Consider the following 24669-nt stretch of genomic DNA (forward strand, 5'->3'; position numbering starts at 1 on the left):
ATTAATTACTTTTTTACATAATGAATAAAAAGTTGAAAACTGCTGTCACACGTGCTTCACTCAAAACCAGTCTATTAATTTTAAAATGCCTGGAGCTAAAACTAGTGGTGGGAGACAATGTCATTAAAACAGACTCTCATATTGTTTGCTTTCAAGAAACCTATAGTCCCTTATCTTAAAAGTTTTAAATGAACTGAATGTGTAACTGCCCAATGTTGCTCAGTGTCCTGCATTTCACTCGCTGTTTCTGTTTTACTGTGTTTTGTATTCTGTTTTATGCCAGAGACAGATTTTATTATTGCTGTCTGCCCAAAACCCTCATAAAAATAAAGATGCTTATCTCAAGAGCCCGTCCCAGTAAGACCTTTTAAGTGAATATGTTAAAATGATTGTTTGCAGCATAGGTCCAATAAAAGATATTACCTATCTTGTCTCTTTAAAATGTTTGCACACTTTGAAGATGTACAGAGTTGATCCTCTTTGCCATCCTTGATTCTGGTCTTCCCTTCTCCACACTTGCACAAAAATCATCTGCCTGATTCAACCATGTCCAAATCTTTTTACTGGCCCCTCTCAGCTTTTCCACAGTAGATGAAAGCTCACTCCTGCCTCTGTAACTTATTTCTGTGTCCACTAATTCTGAAGCCCCTTTCCTGACCATATCTGCAGTGCTATTTCCCTTTTTTTTCAAGTTCCTCTTCACAAGACTCATCTTCGATAAACACTTTCTCTTCACAGAAATAGTAACAAAATATACAAAGAAAAGTGTCTGAACAAGGAATGTGTGAGTGCCATCACTCAACCATGCTATTTTTTGTTATAACTCTTTCGGACAGGATCCTTGTCTTCATACTTGTCTTTACAGTGGTGTTATATAAGGAAATAATCATAATACTTTAGCATTACACAATATTCTGTATAACACTGGCTTGTTACCTTTAATTGTTCAGTTAGTTTCAAACTACTAGATAAATCCATGCAAGTTATCTGTTATCAGTAAGCAAAGGTAAAAGAAAATAGAAAGTGATACATTACCTGGAAGAGGGCTGCTGTCCAAGCTAATAATCTAGTCTTGATTGCTATAGGGACTTCAGATAGTCTGAGCATTTAAAGACTCTTTGTAGTCCTGATTGGTTTATGACAACATAATGTTTTTATTGTTTATTTCTAACAACCAATAGCCAAAGGAACAGGCATCTCAAATTACATACATGTATGAAGTTATGGTGCTTCCGTCTCGATGCTTTTTCATAAGAGGGAAAGTTACACAGTAAAACTGTTGTTCTTCCCTAATACTTATACAAGTCCACCTAGGATCTCTCATAAAGCTTCTTCATCTACTATAGAGGATTTTTCTGATTGTCACCGTGTATCTTAAAATTTATGAAAATCTACCTTTTATAAATTCTTCATGTTGCATGAACAGCAATAGTTTTTAAAACATGTGGAAAAAATTCAGACAAGAATCCAACATGAACGCCCACATTTAGGGGCAACTAGGGTTTTCAGTCTATTGATAATGTTAATAGGAGTTCCACACACAGAGCTCATGGGTCTTTTATGTCATTTAAGAAGAAGTACAATGAGTGAAAATCATCACTAGTTATTATTTCAGTTGACAGATCAAACAAACACTAAAGCCAACTATGCAGTAAATATCACATGCATACTCTTGAAAACATGAAATAGACATTCATATTGCAATAACCATGTTACCAAAATGTATTTTTTTCTGATGTACATGAAATTATCCAGCAATTAACTATAAATATGGATTTATATTTCACAGATTTCTTTAGTCAGATTAATTCACAGACATACTAAGTTTTCACAGACATTTCACATTAGGTTTTATAATATAATTAGAACATTATATGTGTTAATAACCACTATTATCTGCTGCATTAATTAAAAAGATATCTTCCCACATGTATACTACAGATTTTGCTTTAGAGCTGCATGGTTTTTATTTTATTTTATTTTATTTCCAAAAACTCTCAGTTTTGAAGATGGTTGAAATCTAATCATTTTGAATATATGTGGGAAAATGAATGAATGCATAAGAGGCAAAAATCTATCCAAAACAAGTTACAACTTTTCACCCTTTAGCCCCATGTAAAAATGCATTCACCATTTTCACACAGAAGGATTTTTCCCTTTTGGATTGCAAAAATTACCACATTTTTTCTGTGAAAAATACAAAAATAAAGAAAAAAGATTAAATGGTTTTTAATGTCATGAGATCAGTGAAAATGCTGTTTTTCACAGTCCTCTATGTGCATTTGACTCAGCATACAATAAGAATGACTCAGTGCTGAAAGAGTTGACATTACATGTCTAAATGACATGGAAAACAAATTCTGTAGCCTAAGGTACAGAAATAAATTGAAACCTAAACTTGCCCTAAATATTCACTGTACAACTGATATTAATACCTCCAAGGTTTCACACCATCAACTACTTTGATATGTGAATTTCGCCAGTGTCTGAAACAGATTTTATAAAAAAAACTTCCCATTCTGCTCTGCCCAGCACTTTTTGAAAGTTCACAGGGTAAGAAGCAATTTTCACTATGAATTAAATCTATCTGAAAATAACAATTAGTTACAATCGGCATTTCTAAGCCTGGTGGTTATCTTGCTAAAACACTGAAATTAGTTATGGGACTAAAACCCAATATAAGAGTTTGTTTAAATAAAGAAATCGTTTTTTTCCTCCTGTTTAAGACTTGTTTAATAATGAGAAAATATAATCATTTAATTAATCTCTGTGACGTCTGAAAGTTTAATTTGTATCTGACCTGGTTCCTTTAGGAGGGATGAAGTGTACTTGAAGATAAAGGGGAATAGTGATAGGTAAGCCTCAGTTACCAAAGAAGTAGAAAGGACCCGGTAGAAGGGTGTTCAACTCTCTGCTGAACACCACAGCAGGAGGGGATTATGTTTGCTGACATAAGTACATAAGGAAGAGGGCAGAGAGGTGGTAAACACAAAACACAGAGGGGTGGTAAACACAAGTTGTTGAACTCTGACACAGCAGGAACGATAGCCTATTTCCTTTTTTTTGGTCAGAAATAGAAAACAGGCTATTTTTCCTGCTGGATTCTCTGTCACAGTTCAACAACTTCTGTTTATATCTGCGAATATCCTTTCTTATATATTTGTGTCAGCAAACATAATCCCCTCCTGCAGTGGCCTTCAGTAGAGGGTTACACGTCCTTTCACAGGATCCCTACTTGCTGTCTTTATTTTTATTTTATTTTTTGTTGGGCAGGTAGGGGGATCAGGGGGAGAGAAAATAGGGCCTTCATCTGAAGATTTCCACGTCCATAAAAGGTAAACGTGGGGTGAGGGAGTAGCTGCAGGCACCACCCTTGAAGGTGAGCCTGATGCCCACAGAAGGAAGATCTGCAGGCCTCCTCTGAAGGAAGAGAACAACCTCATGATAAGGTCAGCAAAAGCAAGACTAGGAAGGACGAGGTGAGTCACTGGAAGGGGGGGTACTGAGAGGGACAGCCAGTTGGAGAAGTCATAGTGGGAGGCAGACAGAGACTCGAGAAAGAAGTGGAGGTGTTGTCCGGGAGATCATGAGAAATCTTTAAATAAGTTTCCAGTAAATAGTCAGACTTTCAGAAACTCAGCTGAACCTCCCAACCAGATGAGGTTCACTTCTCACTACTATCTGTTCTATACAATTCATGATTTATTCATAGATACTATTAATTTTCAGACTGTGGTGCTCAGAGCTGACATATTAGTTCCTTTATTCTTATTTTCCCAAAACATATCCTTCTGTCACTATCCAGCTATGTCACTAATAAGATAACTAATTGTCATAATACATTACAGCAGGCAGCTGTATACTAACTATACTTAATGCTGTATAATCATTTATGTTCTAACTACCTGCTTTTGGACACGCACAATTTTCTTTTGGGCTGATTCTTTTCAAACTTGTTTTCTGCTTTAAGATTTATTTATTTATTTTATTTAAACAGAATCAGTATAGCCCTGTTGATGTGAAAGGAGAGTGAATATTTTCTACAATAAACATATTCTTATGACTTTCTTTGAAGCAAACCCACAGTCACATTGGCATGGTGTTGAAAGCTGAAATTTGGCATAGGAATAGCATTCTCATGTGCTGCAGAGAAAATTTATTTCAATTTGACCGAGTTATGAGCCTTTGAAAATCACATGCAGCACAGTACATTGTGTTCAGGATTTTGTTTTGCTATGCTTGTAAAATGTGGAACTCAGGAAGTCTGCAATTTGTATATCTGTCCAGCTAATTTTAGCTATGTCATGGAAAGTATATAGATGCTGTGTATAGGCTGGGTCCTGCTTTCTACTAATATGATAGCCATCTAGCTTTACTAATGCAAGTACTCTTGAAAACTGAATTTTATGTACTCTTTGGTAAACACAAATTTTGATTGTCTAGTTAACCAACAACAGCAGAAATTTCTAATTTTAGACTTGTAAATACAATTCAAAATTCACACTGTTTGCTATACTGTATAAGTCATCCAAGAGGGCAACAATCAGACCCTTGAACAATAACCATTGCCTTATGTAATGACATGTACATGGAATATTCACAATGAACTGCTCACAACTGACTCGCAATACAAGAATTATTTGGTGAAGACACATTTTTAACAACAAATTCAAGAATCCCTTAGTTTATTCTTTCTCAGAAAAAGAGGTAAAATTCATCCAATCAAATGTTCATTATGAATTATTTTACCAGTTCTAACATTTAGGAATGAAAATAACAGCAGAGTCTTTGTCTACACTAGCACTTTTGTTGGCAAAAGTTTTGTCGATCATGGGTGTGATTGACACAAATTTCACCGTCAGATGGGCTGGTGTGGACAGTGCTATGAAGCGGCAGAAGACATTCTCCCATCAACAGAGCTACTGCTACTCATTGGGGGTGGTTCAGTTATGCCGATGGGAGAACTCTCTGCCACCCAGCATAGAGCAGCTAGACGGGAGACCTTACAGCAGAGCAGAGGCAGCGGTACAGCTGTGACACTGTAAGTCTGTAGTGTAGAAATAGCCTGAGATGCCAAGTCCAAATAATAAGATCTGACAGGGGGTGGGACATCATTCAACAACAATATGTTTGAGTGTGTTGCATATGAGAAAAATTTAAGTCTGAAAATTAAACAATATGTCATATTTCCCAGTGTTGTGTGCCCTGGCCCTTATGCATTGTGTTGTGTTGCACTGGGGTGCAAAGACAAAGAATCTTGTATAGCCCATATAAAGACCAGACAGAATTACAGCACCTGGGTCCTGAAGAGGCAAAGAGAGTTTCTTCATCTGCACAGTGCCCCCAAAGGAACAGGAAATAATAGGGAAGCAGCTGGGCAATAGCTTTGACCCCCTCACTCTCCAGCTCGCCAGACTGACCAACCACATGGGAGGGGTAAACTACAGCCCACAGACAGAGGAATTAGTGGGTACACTACCTAAGGAGATTCTTCTTGACTCCCTGCAATTGATCCCTCAGTATCCCCCAGCTGAACCCAAACCAGCTGCCAATGTCTCTGATCCCCCAACCAACAATGTACCACCATTTCCCCACAAATCCCTAGAATCAACCCCACCTCTGCTCAAGCCTCTGCCACTGGTACTCCTGTCGCCCACCTTTCTCTCTTCACTTTTGTCTCACAATCTCACCCACCCTGAGATGCTGGGTGCCTCATCTCCCCCTACTAAAACTGTCGCCATCCAGCCAGTGCCTCAACGGCACAGCACCACACAAAGTCCATGCTAAACAGAGACTCCTGTACAACTGAATGTGAAGCCCTGATCACCACAAGACTCCATGGCAGATGACTCCGCTACAGCTCTACTTCTCCCTCAGTCTTCCCAATTTTTCATCTTTTAATGAACTTTTCTCTTTTAAAGTTATCCAGATGAACAGATTCCCTAAAGCCCAACTATAAACAAACACAAACAAAGTGCTTTCTTAGTCATTTTGTAATGACCTCATAGATGTAACTCTATTAGGGCAGAGCTAAAGGTGTGGTTGTTATCTGAATGTAAGCCAATGCCTCAACTGAAAAGGGAAGCCATAAAACTCTAAATTTCTAACTTATTTTCTAAACAGTGTAATTCTTGCAAAGTAGCATACACTCAGGCCATTGATATGTGTCCACAACTTTTCTAGTCTATTCAGTCCTTTTTGGATTCTTTTACCACCACCATTGTAACAGAGCTCTTGAGAGAGAGAGAGAGAGAGAGAGAAAGTGTAAATATCTTTCTTAGCTCAAAGTTCAGATTGTGTATTTGAGTATGATTCTGAGGAACTGAATGTGTTCCCTGGACATGATTGCATATTAGAAAGGAAAGGGTGTTTGCTATGGAAGCAAGGAGACAGTGAGCACATTTGGGCCCTGTGACAGAGTGTACCAACCCCACACTGATGAGGTGAGGGTTAAGGAGTTGCTCCAGATGGAGTGAGGGTTCAAAATGGAGCAACTCAGCTCAATCTGGGCTGACTAAGCAGGAGAGAAGGTGGGTGCTGCAGCCTTCTGCAGAGGAGCTGCTGGGGCTTCCAAGAGCTGGGACTAGCCCTCACAGTCAAGCTGCTGCAGATCCTTCAGCCATGGATGCCAAACTGCCACAGAAAGAGGGAAACCATCCAGACAGTGGCCCCAAAGAACTCCAAGGGGGACCCCAAGACAGACCAGTGATACCAGAAGAGGATCTGAAGCTGGGATAGGAAGTAGCCCAGACAGCAGAGGTAGGGGTGCCCATCTCCTATGCTGTGCAATTTGAATTATTGTTTCTTTGAGCCCTGGGTTGGAACTTGGTAAAGCAGAGGGGGCTGGGTTCCCCTTCCCCTGGGTGACACAGCTGCTGAATCCTACTGCTGGGTTAAGCAGCCACTGACTCTTGCTACTGGTTGACACAGTCCAGACTAGAGTATAGCCACTAGATCAGCGGTTCTCAACCAGAGAGTCTACGGCCTCCTGGGGGTCCGTGAGCCTTTTCAAGGGGGCCGTGGGGCCCCGCGTCTGAAGCCTAATGATCGGTGCCCCCGCAGGGCTGAAACCAGGAGGTGCGGGGCTGAAGACCTGATCCCCAGGGGTTCACCTATGGAGGTGGTGAAATCTCCATCCTTAGAGGTTTTTAAGGCCCAGTTTGACAAAGCCTTGGCTGGGATGATTTAGTTGGAGTTGGTCCTGCTTTGAGCAGAGGGTTGGACTAGATGACCTCGTGAAGTCTCTTCCAACCCTGATATTCTATGATTCTATGAAGCCATGATCCCCAGTGCCCCCTGTAAGGCTGAAGCTGGGAGGCGTGGGGCTGAAACCCCAATCCCCGATGCCCCCATGGGGTTGAACCCTGATCCCTGGTGCCCCCTGCGGGGCTGAAACTGGGTGGTGCGGGGCTGAACCCCTGAGCCCCAAGCCCTGGTGCTCCCTGTGGGGCAGAAGCCCTGAGCCCATGGGCAGAGTTGGGGACATGCAGGGCATTGCCTCCCACCCCCGAAACTGTAGTGCAAGATCACGGCAGTCCCAGGGGCAGCTCCATGCCTCCCCCCTCATCTCCTCTCCCCGCCCTCTGGCCAGGTCAGAGGCGGGAAGCCGGAGCCGGGCAGTGCGGGGCAGCTGCTGCTCTGGTTGGTGCCATGGAGCCGCCAACAGCAGCATTCCTTCCTCTCCTGCTGGGGCACCAGGTTGAAGCTGCTCCTCAGCTCCAAGCCCACTTTGCTCCCACAGAGGAAGCTGGTAAGAGCGCCCCAGGCAGGGAGACCCGGCTCTGTGGCTGGCACACCCCTCCGGAAACAGGGACTGCAGGGGACTCCTCCCAGCATACAGCCCCTAATACCCTCTCCCTACACCCTGAGCTATGCCCTCTGTGCACCCTGAGCTACCCCCTGCCCACACACAGCACCTAGCCACCCCCCTCCCTGCACCCTGAGCTACCCCCTGCTGGAACACAGCCCCTAGCCACCTCTGTCCCTGCACCCACAGACACCCCCTGTGTGCACACAGCCCCAGCTACCTCCTCCCTGCAAGTTGAGCTACCCCCCTGCCCACACACAGCCCCTAGGTACCCCATCCTTGCACCCTAAGCTGTTTTCAAACTTTTTGAGCTAAGCTCCCCACCTTTGAGTTATAATTTTTGGTTACATCTCCCCCCATCCCCCGCAACCCAGGTAGCCTGCTGAGGTGAGTCAGGGGTTGGAGGTGGCTCAAGCCCCGCTGGCCCCTACCCCCCACAAATAGAAGTCAAACTATGCCTATGCCCAAGATCCATGCCCTGAGACCCTCTCCCCACCCCCGCTGGGCCCTGGAGTTTGTATAGCATGTTGAGGGGGGGGCTTAGAGAGAAAAAGGTTGAGAATCCCTACACTAGATGGTGTTACTGCTGGCCTTGGACTCAAAACCTCCTTTGGCTGGCACTGTGATGTGTGGGTGGTAGAGGGAGGTGAATTGAAATTTTGAGATTGGGTGGGATGTTAACACTGTCTTTACTGGCAACCTCCTTGGTTGTTAATGGCTGTGTTGTTCTGAAATTCACTTCAGCATCCTTAAAGATAAGTGAGCAAGGTTTATGGGTGTGAATTTATTTATTTGTTAAGCACTAACACTATTCTCAGCCCTGTACAGCACATGTAAGAGAGATGGTCCCTAGCCCCAGAATCTTACAATCTAAACTGAGATATCTGAATCTAAATAGCTTACAGCCTTGTGTTTGTGGGAGGCAGTGTCAAATTTTTCCAGAGAAGTTTGGATTTGATTAAGGTAGATAGTAAAAAAAAATGTAAATGGACACTACACTAAGAGCTAGGGCTTCATTTTGATATGTTTTAAACATATAAGTCTAATGATGCTGCAGAATATTTGGAAATTGAAATAGTGACTTTGTTTATAGACAGGTGCCTGATTTACCCCATAGTCATAAAGAGGTAGGTTTCAATTTCTATCCACTGTGTCTACAAGGGCAAAGCACCAACTCCCAGAGAACTATGGTTGACTATAGGTTCCAGGCCAAAAACTTTTCTTCCCAGCCCAGCTTCTCCTAATTTCTGGAGTGTGCCAGTCTCTTCCAAGCCATCCAGTGGAAAAGGGGTTTCAGGCAGCTTGAGCTATTGATTCATCATAGGGTTATGACCAAGGCGTCCAGGGTGGCAGAAATCAGAAAGTCAATGAATGTGATACTGGATTGACCCAAAATTAGAAGCAAATCCACCTTAGACCCATGTAAAATAAATGTCCTGTCTTCACTTTCAAGGCTCTCTACCATTTAGTTCCTCCCTTTCTCTCTTCTCGTATCACTCTGCTTACTCCCAATGAAAATGTCAACAGTACACTAACCTGGAACAAAGAATCACCAATGCCTTGAAGGAAACAAAATTTCAAACACATTTTAACAAGTCCCTCTCTCTTTAGGTCAAGCAACAGTTCTTCAGGTCTATTTCTTGGCAGGAAAATACAGTCAATTTTTCTCCCCAGAAGCATCAAAATAAACCGTTCAAGTAGGTGGGGAAATAAACAGGGGGATTCCCTTATGATAGAGTCAAAGGAGCAGTTTTGGGTCACCCTTGGTCCAGAGTTTAACCAAATACAAAAAATGTTCCCTTCTCTGTAGGGTTCAGCTAAACAATTCCGGTCCATCCTTTCGGGAAAACAAATATGAAGAGTCCTCTTCTCAGCGAGGTGACAGAAATAAACACACACAGTTAATGAATCTAGGTAGGGATCAACTAAACAATTCAAATTCTCCTCTGTAGCAGTGGCAATAACCAACAGACCAACAATCTCAGCTATGTGGCTCTACGAAACACAGTCGTCTCTGCTTAGACTGGAAGAATAATCACCTCCTCGCTTGCTGGAGCCCTTAACTCTTATGGGACTAGTATTATTACTGAGCCCCAGCTGAAGAGCCATCCTTCAAAATCTGACAGCAGATGTGGTCACTGTGAGGAGTGGAAGAAGGAGAATCTCTTCGCTTATCCCATACTGAAGGGATTTAACCTCTTCAGTGTCCTACAAGGCACACACACATCCCATCACATTCCCACTCACTCTTCCTTTCCGTCACACAAGCCTCTATCTCTCATCTTCACTCTTGCTCCATGCTGCCCCTATGTGTGGAACCACTTCCCTTTCCTTGTACATCATGGCCCAAATCCTTTCCAATGCACAAAACCTGACTACATTAACTTTGCACAGGGATGTTCCACAAGAACCAAAGGGTATCCTTCCATCTAGCAGAAATATTCCACTACTGTTACTGTATTCTGTGTACTTTAATAGCATCCTATTTGGGGGACAGTAGGGGCCAGTTGATCTGATCACTCCAGCCGCTTCATGCCCCAAACCTCTCTGGGCTACAGTGGACAGACCACCCAGACAGAGCACAGCTCTGTGGCAAAAGAGAGTGCAGACCTACTGCACTGATTCTTTGTGGCATTCCCTAGACCCCACCACGATTGCTTACAATGCCTTTTAGGTAAGACGAGTAGGACACAACAACCATCCTCTCCTCATTCAAATATTTCATTAAAACATACTTCTTATGTGAAAACATTCAATGTTAGTCCATCAGTGGGGGGTCAGAGAAAGAAAGGAACAAAAAAATACCTGCACTGCTTCAAGATTGGACGCCAGTCTCTGGATATCTAGTCTGTAATGTGTCTCAACTGTACTGTATATTCAGCTCAAGCGGTACAGAACTGTGCTTTGAACCTCTGGTACACTACTTACAAATACAGTACATAAATTCTAGAATACGGTATATTATTGCAGGTTTCAGAGTAGCAGCCATGTTAATCTGTATCCGCAAAAAGAAAAGGAGTACTTGTGGCACCTTAGAGACTAACAAATTTATTTGAGCATAAGCTTTTGTGAGCTACAGCTCACTTCATCAGATGCACATAGTGGAAAATACAGGGGGGAGATTTTATATACACAGAGAACATGAAACAATGAATGTGACCGTACACACTGTAACAAGAGTGATCAGGTAAAGTGAGCTATTACCAGCAGGAGAGCGGGGAGGCGGGGGGGGGGGGGGGGAACCTTTTGTAGTGATAATCAAGGTGAGCCATTTCCAGCAGTTGACAAGAATGTGTGAGGAACAGTGGGGCGGGGGGGGGGGGGAATAAACATGGAGAAATAGTTTTACTTTGCAAACTGGATACAATTAACTTACGCTTGAATAAAGACTGGGAGTGCATGTGTCATTACACAAAGTAAAACTATTCATGTGCCCCCCCCCCCCCCCGAATTGTCCACCCCACAGCTTGTCCCTTTCTACCTGACCCCAACTCCTGTTAATCACCTGCCACCGCCCCCGCTGGGGCATCGGCAATGGAGGGCACCGGGGTGACCTCCGCTGCTGCCATGCCCATCGCCTCCCCAGACTCTAGGGAAGCCCCCCCGCCCCCCCCCCCCCAGCCGGCAGGAAAGGCCAGGGCAAGAAGAAGGGGAAGGGCCCCGCTAAAACCACCGGGCCCTCCATGGCAGGGGCCAACCCACTGCTGCAGCCCCGCCACCAACCACGGCATCCTCCCCCGCGCCCCCTCCACCAGCTTTGAGGATGTCCCTCCCTCAGCCCCCAGGACGTATGCCTGGGCAGCGGCAGCCCCCCCCGCCTGCCGCCTCGTCATCTCTCCCACCCACTGCCTCCGCCACCATCAATAGCAGCCAGGGCCCCTTTCCCACCATGACAAGGAAGCATGGTGTCCGATGCCTCCTGGTGCCCGCCTCGCCCCACGTGGAGACCTACATGCGGGCGTTGGCGAGGGTGGTGGGGCCCTCGGCCATTGTGGCAGCCTCCGAAATATACGGGAAGGTCGTTTTCTTCTTAGCATCGGAGGCTGCCGCCCAGGAAGCGGTGGAGAAGGGCCTGGCGGTGGGGGGGGGGGGTGTTTGTCCCCATAGAGCCGTGGCGGACCTAGGCGTCTGCCTGGTCCTGACCTCTGTCCCTCCTTTTCTCCCCAGTGCTGCCCTGCTACCTGCCCTTTCCACCCTGGGGAAACCCGTTTCTGTTATCAGCCCTCTCCCGTTGGCCTGCAAGGACCCCACCCTCTGTCACATTTTTTCCTTCCGCCGGCAAGTGCAACTTTTGGTGCGTGACGGAGTGGAGCTCGAAGGGTCCTTCCTAGTCCCCCACCAGGGGGCCCGTTACCGGGTGTACTTTTCCACGGGGGAAGCCCGGTGCTATCTCTGCCAGGTGTCGGGGCATGTCCGGAGGGACTGCCCCTTAGCCCAGCAAGGAGGGGCACCTGGGATCCCTGAGACCCGGCAGAACATCGGCCCCGTCATTGCCGACGCCCCTGGCCACCCGGTACCCAAACCTGCCCCCCCCCTTCGGACCACCATTACGCCCGCTCAAGCCCAAGGGGCACCTCCCCTACAATGCCCAGACGAGCAGGAGAGCCCCGCCCTCGCTGCTGACAATCTAGCGGGGCCTATGGAGGAGGGTGTGGCAGAGATACCACCAGGCATGGGAGAGAGCCTGTCCCAGGGAGAATCCTCCCTCCCTTATGCTGCCCCACCATTCCCCCTCAAGTCCCTGAGCCATCGCCTTTACCCCCTGACACGACTCCTGCTAACCAGCCCCCAGATGATGCCATGGAGGACTGGGCCCTAGTCCAGGGGAAGCGAGGCAAGTGGAAGGCTCGAGCTCCGCCTCATCTACCCGAGGCAGAGGCCCCCCGGAAGGCCAGGAAGGGGGGCACCGATGCGGAACCTTCCACTTTCCTAATAGTGCATCCCATCCACTGGTGTCAGCCGGGAAAGATGTGGCAGCACCGGAGGGTAGTGTCTCCCCTCCACGGGAGACCCTCTCGTCCGAGACCCTCGAGGAAGCCCCTTCTGTCCTGACGCTACCCGAAGCCCCCGTGAACCCCAAGGCAACTGTCGTGGTGGGTGCCGGCGGGGAGAACCCCGGGGCGGCGGAAAGTGTCCTCTCCTCCATGGTAGAGGAGATCGAGACCTTAGATCTGACCCCGGTCACCCAGCGGGAGGACAACTTTTTGCCAGCAAATCTTGATCTGGGCGACCTCACTCCACCCCTTTTTCCCCCATGCTCCCTCCCCTTAACTGCTGCTTCCGTTCCCACCTCCGAGGAGCCCCTGGACTCCTCCACCGACCCAGCCGCTGATTACACCCCGCTGACGACCACTGAGCCTACTCAGGTGACAGCCGGCGCCACGCGGCCGGGACACGAGTCGCCAGGGGCACTCCCCGTTGGTACAGAGCAATTGACTTCCTTCCCGGGCAGGGGCCCTACAGAAGATAATCCACCTCCTGATGCTGTGGCCGCTAAATCCACCACAGAGCGCGCGCCCAGTGTCACTGAGAGCTCCCTCCCCACCCCCTTAACCCTTGAGCCTAATCGGGAGGCGCCACCATCCAGCTGCTTGCCTCCCGAAACCCAGAACCTCGCCTTTGCCCTGCCCCTACCCCTATCCAATTTACCTCCTGCAATGTCATTGCCGGCCCCGGGGCTGTCTCCTTCCCTTTCCCAACTGATGACCCCCAGGGAGCGGCGTTTGTGTTCTCCTGCCCCGACCCATTAGGAGCTGCTATTTTGCCTCCACCGCCCCCTATCGCCCCAGAGCTTGAGGCAGGCCTAGAAGCTCCAGCCCATCAGCCACCCCATCGGGGGTCCGCACCCTGCTTCTCCGTTTTAGTGGACCACAGGGCTGCACCAAGGGCCCCACCGGGGAACAACTGGGAAACCGTAACCCCACCCCCCATGAGCTGCGAGGAGAGCTGCGGAAGTTTTTAGAGGATGTCCGTGGCTCCCGCAACAAGGTACAACTTACTCTCCAGGATTTTCTCAAATCCTCCAGGCCACAAGGGCCCTCATGGGGGAAGGTAAAGGGACGGGGAAGCGGGATGCCACGGCCTACTGGCGGGTCCGCGTCTTCCGTGAACAATTACTCACCTACGGGATGGGTCACGGACTGCTGCGTGGCCAGCTGGGAGATGCGAGCGTCCCTGCCAGTGAGGACCCCCCCAACCCTCCCCATGACACCTCTCACCATCGCAACGTTGAACACCCGGGGTTGTAGGATGGCTCTCTGCAGGTCCCAGGTACTCTCCTTCCTTCGGGAGGGAGGGTACTCTGTGGTTTTCCAGCAGGAAACCCATACGGACCCGATCGCCGAAGACAGTTGACAGCTGGAGTGGGGGGACAGGGTCTACTTTAGCCATGCCACGGTTCAACAGGCTGGAGTAGCGACCCTGTTCTCCCCCAACCTACGGCCCAAGATGCTAGGGGTCACCGAGGTGCTAGGGGCCTGCTGCATCTCTGGGTCTGTATGGAGAGGCTTGTGGTTAACCTTGTTAACGTCTGTGCCCCAACATCGGGCCAAGAGCGGCTGCAATTCTCTCAGCAGGTGTCCGCCTTCCTCGGCACCTTAGATTCTCACGAGTGCTTGGTCCTGGGAGGGGACTTGAATACCACCCTCGAGGAACAGGACCGCTAGGGGACCAAGCAGAGCCCGGCCGCCGCGGACACCCTCCGGGAGATAGTCGAACATCACTGCCTAGTGGAAATCTGGCGCGACCACCACCCGGATGACACTTCCACGTTCACCTTTGTCTGGGTGGAAGCCCATCGGTCGAGCCACTCCCGGTTGGACCGCATTTATTTATCACGCTTCCATCTCTCACGAGCCCACTCCTCCAGCATTCAGCTGGCCCCATTTTCTGACCATCATCTAGCCACCGTGACAGCCTCCCTCTGTGCGGAGAGGCCAGGGCCGGCCTACTGGCATTTTAACAACAGCCTGTTGGAGGATGAGGGCTTCGTGACGTCCTTCTGGGAATTCTGGCTGGCCTGGCGAGAGCAGCGGCGTGCCTTTCTTTGGCGCGGCAATGGTGGGACCTGGGGAAGGTGCGCGCCAGGATTATCTGCCGCGACTACACCCGGGGCACCAGCCGACGGAGAAATGCAGCGATAGAGCAGTTGGAACGGGAGGTGTTAGAGCTGGAGAGGCGTCTGGCTGCCAGCCCCGAAGACCCGTTCCTCTGCGGAGCATGCCGAGAGAAGTGGGAGGAGCTCCGGGCCCTCGAGGACCATCGGGCCCGAGGTGCCTTTGTTCGATCCCGCATCCGCCTCCTTCGGGAGATGGATTGTGGCTCCCACTTCTTCTGTGCCCTGGAGAAAACGAGGGGGGCCAAGAAACACATCACCTGCCTCCTGGCAGAAGACGGCACCCCCCTCACGGAACCAGCGGAGATGTGCAGGAGGGCCCGAGCCTTCTACGCAAGTCTTTTCTCCCCGGATCCAATCGACCCTGGTGCTTGCAGAGTGCTCTGGGAGGAGCTCCCTACAGTCAGCACGAGCGACCGAGACCGGCTAGAGTTGCCTTTCACTCTGGCCGAGTTCTCGGAAGCCCTCTGTCATATGCCCACTAATAAGTCTCCAGGCATGGACGGGCTGACCCTGGAGTTCTACCTTGTGTTTTGGGACGTCCTCGGCCCAGACCTAGTCACCGTCTGGGCCGAGTCTCTGCAGAGCTGGGTCCTCCCTCTTTCATGCAGGCGAGCTGTGCTTGCCTTACTGCCGAAGAAGGGGGACCTCCGTGATTTACGAATTGGCGTCCCGTCTCGCTCCTCAGCACGGACTACAAAATCGTAACAAAAGCAATCTCTCTGCGGCTAGGGTCTGTACTGGTGGACGTGATCCACCCAGACCAGACCTACACCGTCCCAGACCGCAGTATCTTTGATAACCTATTTCTTGTTCGGGACCTTTTGGAACTCGGGCGTAGAGACGGCCTGTCGTTCACCCTCCTGTCCCTAGATCAGGAGAAGGCGTTCAATAGGGTGGACCACGGGTACCTCCTGAGCACTCTGCGGGCGTTTGGCTTTGGACCCCAGTTTGTGGGTTTTCTCCGGGTGCTGTACGCTTCCGCAGAGTGTCTAGTTAAGCTCAACTGGACCCTGACCGAACCGGTCAACTTCGGGCAAGGAGTACGGCAGGGGTGCCCCCTCTTGGGCCAGCTGTGTGCTCTGGCGATCGAGCCCTTCCTCTGTCTCCTCTTCAGGAGTTGACAGGGTTGGTGCTGCGGGAGCCGGAGCTGCGGCTGCTCTTGTCGGCGTACGCCGATGACGTGCTCCTCGTGGTCCAGGACCCGGGTGACTTGGCGCGGGTGGAGGTTTGCCAGGCCATCTATTCGGCAGCCTCCTCTGCCCGGGTCAACTGGGTCAAGAGCTCTGGCTTGGCGGTAGGAGACTGGCGGCAGGCGAGCTCCCTCCCACCCGCGCTTCAGACCGTCCGGTGGAGCGCGGGTCTGCTGTTCTACCTCTGCGTTTACCTTTCTGCCACGCATCCCTCTCCGCCGGAGAACTGGGAAAACTTAGAGGGCGGGGTGATAGAGTGACTCTGGAAATGGACGGGACTACTCTGATGTCTCTCCCTCCGAGGGAGAGCGCTGGTGTTTAATCAGCTAGTCCTGTCCATGCTCTGGTACCGGCTTAACACCCTGGTCCCGGCCCCGGGTTTCCTGACCAACCTCCGGACATTGATTCTGGGGTTCTTTTGGTGATGAATGCACTGGGCCCCTGTAGGGGTTCTTCATCTACCCCTCAAGGAAGGAGGACAGGGCCTGAAGTATCTGCACACTCAGGTCCGCGTCTTCCGCCTCCAGGCCCTACAGAGGCTCCTTTATGGTGCAGGCAGTTCGGCGTGGAGCATACTGGCACACGCCTTCCTGCACCGCATCCGAGGGCTCCGATATGACCAGCAGCTCTTTTATCTCTGTCTGGGAGGTCTTCCGCGAGACCTCTCCGGGCTGCCGGTCTTCTACCAGGACCTCCTCCGGACCTGGAAACTGTTTTTAACGACCAGGTCCGTGGGGGCCACCGATGGGGCAGATCTCCTTGTGGAGCCCCTGCTACACAATCCCCAGCTCCGTGTGGAGGTGGTAGAGTCCTGCTCGGTGCACGAGAGCTTGATCCTGGCAGAAGTCACGAGAGTCGGAGACCTCCTGGTCTATGACCGGGGAGACTGGCTGGATCCCCTGACGCTCGCTCTGTGCATGGGGCTCTCCAGACCTCATACCCCCTGGCGCGTACTTCAGGAGGTGAAGGCTGCTTTGCCGCTCGCTGCTAGAGCTTACCTCGATCGGGTCCTTCTCGAGGGCACGCCCCGCCCACCTCTATCCCAGGCCCGCCGGACCTTTTAATTGGACCCCTGCCCCATAGACCCAATCGACCCCCTCACCTCTTTACAGTGAGCTGGCTACATGAACTGCAGCTGGTATGCTTCCAAACCGCGCCAAGGAAACATCTATACATAGAATCATAGAATCATAGAATCATAGAATGTAAGGGTTGGAAGGGACCCCAGAAGGTCATCTAGTCCAACCCCCTGTTCGAAGCAGGACCAATTCCCAGTTAAATCATCCCAGCCAGGGCTTTGTCAAGCCTGACCTTAAAAACCTCTAAGGAAGGAAATTCTACCACCTCCCTAGGTAACGCATTCCAGTGTTTCACCACCCTCTTAGTGAAAAAGTTTTTCCTAATATCCAATCTAAACCTCCCCCACTGCAACTTGAGACCATTACTCCTCGTTCTGTCATCTGCTACCATTGAGAACAGTCTAGAGCCATCCTCTTTGGAACCCCCTTTCAGGTAGTTGAAAGCAGCTATCAAATCCCCCCGCATTCTTCTCTTCTGCAGGCTAAACAATCCCAGCTCCCTCAGCCTCTCCTCATAATTCATGTGTTCTAGACCCCTAATCATTTTTGTTGCCCTTCGCTGGACTCTCTCCAATTTATCCACATCCTTCTTGTAGTGTGGGACCCAAAACTGGACACAGTACTCCAGATGAGGCCTCACCAATGTCGAATAGAGGGGAACGATCACGTCCCTCGATCTGCTCGCTATGCCCCTACTTATACATCCCAAAATGCCATTGGCCTTCTTGGCAACAAGGGCACACTGCTGACTCATATCCAGCTTCTCGTCCACTGTCACCCCTAGGTCCTTTTCCGCAGAACTGCTGCCTAGCCATTCGGTCCCTAGTCTGTAGCTGTGCATTGGGTTCTTCCGTCCTAAGTGCAGGACCCTGCACTTATCCTTATTGAACCTCATCAGATTTCTTTTGGCCCAATCCTCCAATTTGTCTAGGTCCTTCTGTATCCTATCCCTCCCCTCCAGCGTATCTACCACTCCTCCCAGTTTAGTATCATCCGCAAATTTGCTGAGAGTGCAATCCACACCATCCTCCAGATCATTTATGAAGATATTGAACAAAACCGGCCCCAGGACCGACCCTTGGGGCACTCCACTTGATACCGGCTGCCAACTAGACATGGAGCCATTGGATAACTACCCGTTGAGCCCGACAATCTAGTCAGCTTTCTACCCACCTTATAGTGCATTCTTCCAGCCCATACTTCCTTAACTTGCTGACAAGAATACTGTGGGAGACCGTGTCAAAAGCTTTGCTAAAGTCAAGAAACAATACATCCACTGCTTTCCCTTCATCCACAGAACCAGTAATCTCATCATAAAAGGCGATTAGATTAGTCAGGCATGACCTTCCCTTGGTGAATCCATGCTGGCTGTTCCTGATCACTTTCCTCTCATGCAAGTGCTTCAGGATTGATTCTTTGAGGACCTGCTCCATGATTTTTCCAGGGACTGAGGTGAGGCTGACTGGCCTGTAGTTCCCAGGATCCTCCTTCTTCCCTTTTTTAAAGATTGGCACTACATTAGCCTTTTTCCAGTCATCCGGGACTTCCCCCGTTCACCACGAGTTTTCAAAGATAATGGCCAATGGCTCTGCAATCACAGCCGCCAATTCCTTCAGCACTCTCGGATGCAACTCGTCTGGCCCCATGGACTTGTGCACGTCCAGCTTTTCTAAATAGTCCCTAACCACCTCTATCTCCACAGAGGGCTGGCCATCTCTTCCCCATTTTGCGATGCCCAGCGCAGCAGTCTGGGAGCTGACCTTGTTAGTGAAAACAGAGGCAAAAAAAGCATTGAGTACATTAGCTTTTTCCACATCCTCTGTCACTAGGTTGCCTCCCTCGTTCAGTAAGGGGCCCACACTTTCCTTGGCTTTCTTCTTGTTGCCAACATACCTGAAGAAACCCTTCTTGTTACTCTTGACATCTCTGGCTAGCTGCAGCTCCAGGTGCGATTTGGCCCTCCTGATATCATTCCTACATGCCCGAGCAATATTTTTATACTCTTCCCCGGTCATATGTCCAACCTTCCACTTCTTGTAAGCTTCTTTTTTATGTTTAAGATGCGCTAGGATTTCACCATTAAGCCAAGCTGGTCGCCTGCCATATTTACTATTCTTTCGACTCATCGGGATGGTTTGTCCCTGTAACCTCAACAGGGATTCCTTGAAATACAGCCAGCTCTCCTGGACTCCTTTCCCCTTCAAGTTAGTCCCCCAGGGGATCCTGGCCATCCGTTCCCTGAGGGAGTCGAAGTCTGCTTTCCTGAAGTCCAGGGTCCGTATCCTGCTGCTTACCTTTCTTCTCTGCGTCAGGATCCTGAACTCAACCAACTCATGGTCACTGCCTCCCAGATTCCCATCCACTTTTGCTTCCCCCACTAATTCTACCCGGTTTGTGAGCAGCAGGTCAAGAAAAGCGCCCCCCCTAGTTGGCTCCTCTAGCACTTGCGCCAGGAAATTGTCCCCTACGCTTTCCAAAAACTTCCTGGATTGTCTATGCACCGCTGTATTGCTCTCCCAGCAGATATCAGGAAAATTAAAGTCACCCATGAGAATCAGGGCATGCGATCTAGTAGCTTCCGTGAGCTGCCGGAAGAAAGCCTCATCTACCTCATCCCCCTGGTCCGGTGGTCTATAGCAGACTCCCACCACTACATCACTCTTGTTGCACACACTTCTAAACTTAATCCAGAGACACTCAGGTTTTTCTGCAGTTTCGTACCGGAGCTCTGAGCAGTCATACTGCTCCCTTACATACAGTGCTACTCCCCCACCTTTTCTGCCCTGCCTGTCCTTCCTGAACAGTTTATAACCATCCATGACAGTACTCCAGTCATGTGAGTTATCCCACCAAGTCTCTGTTATTCCGATCACGTCATAGTTCCTTGACATCACCAGGACCTCCAGTTCTCCCTGCTTGTTTCCAAGGCTTTGTGCATTTGTATATAAGCACTTGAGATAACCTGTTGATCGCCCCTCATTCCCAGTATGAGGCAGGAGCCCTCCCCTCACAGACATTCCTGCCTGTGCTTCCTCCCAGTATCCCGCTTTCCCACTTACCTCAGGGCTTTGGTCTCCTTCCCCCGGTGAACCTAGTTTAAAGCCCTCCTCACTAGGTTAGCCAGCCTGCTGGCAAAGATGCTCTTCCCTCTCTTCGTAAGATGGAGCCCATCTCTGCCCAGCACTCCTCCTTCATGGAACACCATCCCATGGTCAAAGAATCCAAAGCCTTCTCTCCGACACCACCTGCGTAGCCATTCGTTGACTTCCACGATTCGACGCTCCCTACCTAGGCCTTTTCCTTCCACGGGGAGGATGGACGAGAACACCACTTGCGCCTCCAGCTCCTTTATCCTTCTTCCTAGAGCCACATAGTCCGCAGTGATCCGCTCAAGGTCATTCTTGGCAGTATCATTGGTGCCCACGTGGAGAAGCAGGAAGGGGTAGCGATCCGAGGGCTTGATGAGTCTCGGCAGTCTCTCCGTCACATCGCGAATCTTAGCCCCTGGCAAGCAGCAGACTTCTCGGTTTTCCCGGTCAGGGCGGCAGATAGATGACTCAGTCCCCCTCAGCTTGTGCTCCACACCCTCACCCTAGTGTCCCGCCCCGACACAAAGTGGCAAGACCTTCTGCCACCTTTGGAGGGTGAGGAGCCCCGGTGGGCCAGCCTATATTCCACCTTGGTTCCGAGGCCCGTCGGGGACATCAGTTGGTGGCTCCTTCACGGAGCTGTGAGCACGGGCATGTACTTGGCGCGGTTCAACCCCATCCCAGATACTTGTCCCTTTTGTGGTGTGAGAGAAACCCTGGCGCACGTATATTTGGAGTGTGCCAGGCTGCAGCCCCTGTTCCGGCTTCTCACAAACCTTTTATTATGTTTTTGGTTGCATTTTTCCCCTCACCTTTTTATTTATGCACTCCCCATCCGTGGCCTCACAAAGTCGCGGGATCTCCTAGTTAACCTCCTCCTGGCCCTGGCTAAAACGGCCATCTATAAAACCAGAGAGAGGAAGTTGGCAGATGGAGTTTCCTGTGACTGTGGGGCCGTTTTCCGATCCTCGGTCCGTTCACGTATCCGGGCGGAGTTCCTCTGGGCGGCGTCCACCGACTCCCTTGATGCTTTTGAGGAGCGGTGGGTGCTGTCCGAGGCTCTCTGCTCGGTGCCCCCGTCCGGCTCCTTTTGTTTTGACCCTTTGATTGGGGGAGAGAGTAAAGGACCCCAGCCCCAGCCATTGCTGCTGCGGACACCACCTTAGAGGGGTCCTTTCACATGTGGGTGCACGTGCCCCCCCCGGTTGTCCACCCCACAGCCTGCCCCTTTTGTTGGGTGCTTTCAGAGGAGGGAATTGTTGGTGACACTCGGGCGTGGCGCCAGGTAACTCGAGGGGGTGGCAGACCTTGAGAGTCGAGGAAGCCCCCCGCTCTGGGCCCAGGCAAGCTTGAACACTTCCCTCCCCTGAAGCTAATGAGAAAACAATTGTGATTGGTTGCTGTGTTACACATTGCATATGCTGTTGTTTTGTTTTGTAAGTGTGTTATGCAAATAAAAAAATACCTTTTTTGCTTAAAAAAAAAATTACTCTCCTATAGCCATCTGGCCCGACCCTGTCAAAATAGCATTCCTATAACTCAATATACTTTCAAGTTCTAGGACAAGTATACATTGTATAACTAGAGACGTGTCTTTTATATTTTCAAATTGCATTAAGTTTGAGACTCATGTTATTCACTTGTTCATTAACTTTTCTCTTATGCACATTAAAATTGTATCAGTATTAGCATCATAACTGATCAATGTTTTACAAAATAGCAAAGCCAAGGGCTGAAGAACAACTTTGTGATGGAATGACCTACGATTCATCAATAAGCACAACCTTGCAATGGCATACAGGTAGCTAATGTAACTACCTAAACAATAAAATAAGATAAAGCTGAAAACAACTAAAAAGCATATCATTGAAAAATTGATCTACTATTCTACATTAGCTAACCTGGAAAGATTAAGGTCCAGGAAATCCCTGCAAGTAATAATACTTCCCCCAGGATGAAACTCACCCAGCCTTCCACTTTGTCTTTTACCTTTCACCCTCTGATGTTTGTCATCCCTTTTTTAAGATTACATTTCCTCTTTAGCCTACCTATAACCCCTGAAGGCTATGATAAGAAAACAGAAGGGGGAAATGTAAAGGTGTATTTTGAAGGATAAATATGGGTGGAATGAACACAGATACTGGGTATTCTAGTAGAGCGACATTTTTATGATAAAGGAAATGACCTCTAACTGGGGGCAGTCCTGACAACTATTGCTTTTATTGTAGAAAACAGACAAGATAAAATCACTAAGATAAAAGCTCAATACTAAATTAAAACTACCACTAACTCCTCATACAGTTACTACTCCATACTAAGTTACACACTTAAGAGAAATGTCTAATAGAAAAAGCCATCTTCAACTCTCTTCTGATTAAACTGATACCAGTTTCTATCCCTCAAAATTAATTTATAAATTCATTTTAATGGTCAGAGAAACTGCATTTTTTCAGCATTCTTTATCAAAAACAATATCAGAAATCTTCAATATTAAAGAACTTTAATATGCAGTCTAGAACTAAAGGAGAGGGGAGAAGGTTCTCTTTTTTTAAAAAAGTATGTATCTTATTAATATTACCAAATATAACTAACTTAAACATAAACCATTTTCCTTTCCTTTATTGGCCCTCTCTTGTAATTTCTTTCTACTTTTTCTATCCGTCCAAAATATTTGCATTTAAGCATGACCTTCATATGATTCAACTCTCTTTAGACCTGGGCTGGTATGTTGCTAGGCTTATCTGGTGTGCTGTTGAGTTTACAGCCCCACTCCTGCAAAGAAAGCTGTATGCACCTATTTCATTACTATTTGATAAGTAGCTTGAGCTACAGCAATACAAAGAATTACTATTCAGACCAGTGAAACATATATGGAAGGCTCCCACAAGCCAGTGACCTCAGTTTGCTCAGATGTTTTAACCACACAGGTTTCCAACAATTATCTTAGTAAGATTCCTACTTCACCAATGGGCATGTGATGCACTCTGCATGTCTGAAATGTCCCTGTCAGAGATGTGAAAACTCAGAGGGACTCATTCCCATGTTGATATTATGCCTGGGACAGAGACTGAGGAGATAATGTGCCTTCTGGATACTAGGGCTGCCGGGGACAGTTAAACCTAGCATGGTTTAGGGGTGGGCAGCTTCTTGACCTGCTCTAAACTTGTGCTTCAGCTGTAACATTATATGGGCCATTCCAGGAGCCAGAAATAGCTGAGGCATGGCAGTGCCTCACTGATGCCCTATGTACCAGGGCACCCTGCAACAGAATCAGGGTGGTAGAGCAGGGCTAATTATGCTCCTCCTGCTAAGGAAGCCCCTTAAATTGGAAGCATTCCCTAAAGGAACTTTAGGACTACTTTGCACCCCTTGTATCTGGAAGTATGCTGAAGTATATGAAGTAGCTGCAGTAACAAAATGAACTCCCCCATGTCTACTTCTCCCTCTATACAGTGCCAGTGACACCGTTGGATCAATAAATATCATCCACCATAACCAACACCAGAATGATTGTAGTAGTAATCAGAGCAATACATAAGAGCTGCAGAGTCGGGAGACTTATTCTGGCCGAATTTTTCCACAGCTCAGGAGACAGATCTCTACTTCCTTCAGCCCCACCTCTCAGAATAATAAATTGATCGAGTTGTTGTTTTTAGAAGTTCCCACGTTTCCCTCTGGAGCCTTCCCCAGTGTGCAAGTGCCTTGGTACAGTGAGCGCTAGACTCGGGCAGTCTCTCCGGGCGGCAGGCATCACAGCCACCTCCAGCGAGCCCTTGCACTGCAGGGCTGGGCTCCACGCGGCCCCAACTTCCCCTGAACGAACCAACCGGGCAATGCGGGGCGGCCGAGCCCACCTCCCCTCCCAGGCGCATCCGGTTCCCGTCCTCATCCTCCATTCCTCTCCAGCGGCCAGCCGCCGCCTCCGCGCCGCTTCCTACTGGCCACCGCCGGGTGCGCGGTAGGGGAGGGGCCGAAGCAGCCGCCACGCCCGCTGAGCATCGCCAGCCGCCGCCCGCGGGCGCGTCCCTGTCTGGCAGCTGCCCCCCACGGCTCTGCCCCTGGGCAAGCCAGTTGCTGTAGGGCGCTGACAACGAGACGGGCCACGGCGGCCCGTGGTCTGCCCAGTAGCACGCCCAGCCTGGGGCAGCTCCAGCGCGGGGGAGGAGACGGGGGCCGGGCTGTGTGATGAGAGCGCCAAGGAGGCGCGTAGTGATGCTGCAGCGCAGACACAAAGGCGTGAGCCAAGCGCGCTCGCCTCCTCTCCCCCCGGCGCTGCCAAGCAGCGGTTCCCAACGCGGCTAGCGCCTCAGAATAAGGGGCAGTCACAGGAATGGCCCCGGCCTCGCGCTCAGAGAAGCATCCCCTGGGGGGTGGAGCGGCCCCACCG

At 49.3% G+C, this 24669-nt stretch overlaps 1 protein-coding gene across 3 annotated transcripts in view; it reads right to left on the reverse strand.

The window, feature by feature from the left end:
• SLC16A7 (solute carrier family 16 member 7) overlaps positions 1 to 24669 on the reverse strand; it is a 155869-nt gene that overhangs the window by 130067 nt on the left and 1133 nt on the right. The window contains exon 1 of one of the 3 annotated variants that reach the window (XM_048835954.2): positions 1036 to 1123. The exons of 1 other annotated variant lie outside the window; for it this stretch is intronic. The gene's annotated coding sequence lies outside the window, so the exon portion shown is untranslated. Of the gene's footprint in view, positions 1 to 1035; positions 1124 to 24669 lie in introns of those variants that run through there. One more of the 3 variants, XM_075124384.1, reaches the window with a different exon arrangement.

Source organism: Caretta caretta, chromosome 1, assembly GCF_965140235.1.
Source record: "Caretta caretta isolate rCarCar2 chromosome 1, rCarCar1.hap1, whole genome shotgun sequence".
NCBI lineage: Eukaryota > Metazoa > Chordata > Testudines > Cheloniidae > Caretta > Caretta caretta.